Source organism: Trachemys scripta, chromosome 1 (genome assembly GCF_013100865.1).
Source record: "Trachemys scripta elegans isolate TJP31775 chromosome 1, CAS_Tse_1.0, whole genome shotgun sequence".
In the NCBI taxonomy this organism is placed as follows: domain Eukaryota; kingdom Metazoa; phylum Chordata; order Testudines; family Emydidae; genus Trachemys; species Trachemys scripta.
Window position 1 is genome coordinate 97,764,042 of NC_048298.1, and position 3,280 is coordinate 97,767,321.

Sequence of the window (3,280 nt, forward strand, 5' to 3'; positions counted from 1 at the left end):
CGTCTACAGGACATATCTGGAGGCTGCCCGGCAAACCGTGAAGCCGGTAGCGCTCGGGCTTTGGGCAGCCCCTATCCTCCGGACCCTGCGCCCCCAGCCGGGCACTTCCCCTCCCGGGCTCCGGCGGCGCAGGGTCTGGAGGCATGGGGGCTGCCCGAAGCCGGTAGCGCTCGGGCAGCCCGGCTCTTAAACAGAGCTGAAGAGTCGGGGAGGAGCAGAGCCGCCATTTTCCCGGACACGTTCGGCTTTTTGGCAATTCCCCCCGGACGGGGGTTTGACTGCCGAAAAGCTGGACATGTCCGGGAAAAAGAGGACGTATGGTAACCCTAAGCGTGCCTGATGTGCGTGACTGAAGCTTTTGGGGGCGTTAAACCCTAAATTGTGCCTCCCCAACACTCTCAGCAGGCACCAGTCATCTCTGGCAGAAGCCCCTAGCCCCACCACAGGGTTGAAGCCCCAGGTTCTCCTCCCCCGTCTGGTAGGCAGAGAATAGGGGGCTCTGCGAACCATACTTTAACTGTAAAGGAGCCACATGCAGCTCGCAAGTCAGTTTGGTCACCCCTGAAATAGATGAACTGACTGGAACGAATGGTCTTTCAGAAGTCTCAATGCAGAAGGTAAAATCTGTGAGGTTTAGATAAATTAGACCTCGGGGAATAACTGTAGTACAGATACATGAACTGCACAATGCAAAGTTTAACAAACAAAAACCCGTCTTTACGTTTTGGTATTGCTGGTTATCTACACCTGCAGCAATATGTTACAGTCATGCTGTAGTGCAAGAGAGTGAGAACACACGTAACAAAGAATATCATTTCTCTCAAATGAGAGAAGAGTTATCAGGTTTTCTATCCTTCTCTGCCACTGAAGGATTTTAGGTCCAACTGGACAACCATGGCAAACACACAAGATGTCGCATCTGCTGCAAAGTCGTTTTGGCTCCACAGCAGCTTTGGCCCTGTTTTTTTATTAATTCCTTTAGGGCCTCGCACCAGCAAAGCGCTTGGTGCATGCTTAACATAGCTGTCAGTGAGACCATTGACATACCTAAAGTAAAGCAGGTACCTAAGTGCTTTGCTGGATTGCGGCTTTAGTTCAGAAGGAGACGGAAAAGAAAAATAGCCACGATTGCCGCTCGTGTAAATCAGCACAGCTCCATTGACTTAAATGAAGTTTGGCCCATTTGCACCAGCAGAGAATTTGGCTCAAAGAAGGCTTCGTATTGCTGAATAGTATCACTTCTATTTTTGTTTTTCCAGATGGGCAACTGCAGCTATTGCAACGGAAGCACTATTTCTACATGGTATCGACGCAAACTTGGTCAGACCCTCAGCTGGTATAAATCAGCAGAGCTTAGTTGGAGTCAGTGGAACTATGCCAATTTACACTAGCTGAGGAGCTAGCTTATTATTCGTATAGCACAACCTAGATGTGCCATTACATAGTTGCCCCTTTAATTATAAATATAGCAAATATTCTCTTATATTACTGAGTGAAGGTTAAAATGTCAACTGCAAGACAGTTTGGGACAGAAAGACCCTGCCCCAGAGAGCTCACAGTCTAGGTGGTAAACAGGATAAAACAGGTGGACAAAACAGAGACAACTGAGGGTTAGGAGGGGTGTTGGGATAATGAAGTAACAATAAAACAAACTCAATTTAGCAGAGTCATTATGAAGTTCTTCAAAAGTTTTCATTTGATGGAAAGCTCTTAAATGCTAGAAACACACAACAGCATTAGAACCTTTAGCATGTCTCTTATTCTGTTGTGTTTGCTGCTGCACAACCACCCAAGGCTGTGAAGACAGGACTCCTAGTGGGGACTGTTACCAATGTGATCATGTGTGATTTATCCATTTTCATTATTACTGAGACCTGAATCCCTGAACTACTTTCCCATATTTGAATTCTAAAGTCTCTCCCTGTCACAGGATAGGTACACCCCATTATGGGGTATTGGGTTACATGTGGTTCAAAAAGAAGGGAAAAAGCTGTACTGCAGCCAGTCAATTCTCATGCAGATGACCTCTACTATAAACATGGTGGTATGGCCTAGTGGCTGGCATCAATAAGGTCACCTTTCCACTCAAGGCAGCATGGCCCAATGGCCAGAGTCCATAAAGCAGCCCACCTCTGTGGGATTGCATGGCCTGATGGGGGAGTGGGGGCACCACTCAGGGGTGTGTGGCACCCCAAGTAAGGGGACTCAGGCCCTCCCTGCTTATCCAAGTCCCAGCCAGGGCCCTGGTGGTAGTGGGGATGCTGACCACTGAATCAGCAGGGATCCTCTCAAAACAAGCTGATTGGTTCCCCAGTTCACTCACCAGCAAAAAGTTTAAGTCCCCTGGACTGCTTCTTACCCTTTCCCCCTCATCTAAGCTCCCCAGTTCCTCTGGGGTCCTCAAATGGCCAGGCTCCCACTGGTGCGGTCCCTTCTCAGGCCTCATCAGGCAGCCTGGAGTCTGTCTGGAACGCTGCAAGCCATGGTCCCACAGTCACAGCCTGTAGCAACTCCTTGGAGACAGCCTGCATCCTTCCCCTCCAGCAGCTGACCCAGACTGACCTGGGCTGCTACCTTTTATATGCTGCTTCCGGGCTGAGCATGCCCAGCAGGGTCAGAGGGGCGGGGCTTCCTCAGCCTGCAAAGCAGAGTTAGCCCTCTCAGGGCTGGTGTGGGGTAGGTATGCCCCGTCACACTCCCACATTGTTCTCTTCTTGGCCAGGCTCACATATATTATATAAGAATATGTATCACATATGTGGTGGTAATAGTCATGTGATAAACAAATGACATCCTGGTCCTTTGATCAGCTCACCTGCAGCTCTGCTTATTACACCCTTTACACCAGAACGTATTCTAACATTCTAAAACCTTGAACAGCTTAAAAAGGCTGCCATTTTAAAAGTCCTTCTCCTCCTCCCCTCAGAAAAATCTTTGGCCTAAGAGCTAGGATGGGCTATCTATACAGTCCTGAGCCAGTGATAGGTTTAAAGTCTGATATTCTCACAAACTACAAAGGCTAAAAATAGGGGGCTTAATTCTCCTCTCATTTACACTAGTTTTAGACCAGTGTAGCTCCACTGACTTCCTGTAGGGTTACTCCAGATTTACATTAGTGTAAATGATTGGAAAAAGTAGCCACAGGCACTCGAGAGTGAAATCTATAGCTTTCCAGTGAGACACATAGCACTTGCTCTTAGAACTAGAAGGGCCCGAGAGCACATACTTGACTTTTACCGGCTTGATTTTACATTTAATTTCAGCTGTCTCTTTTAAGAGT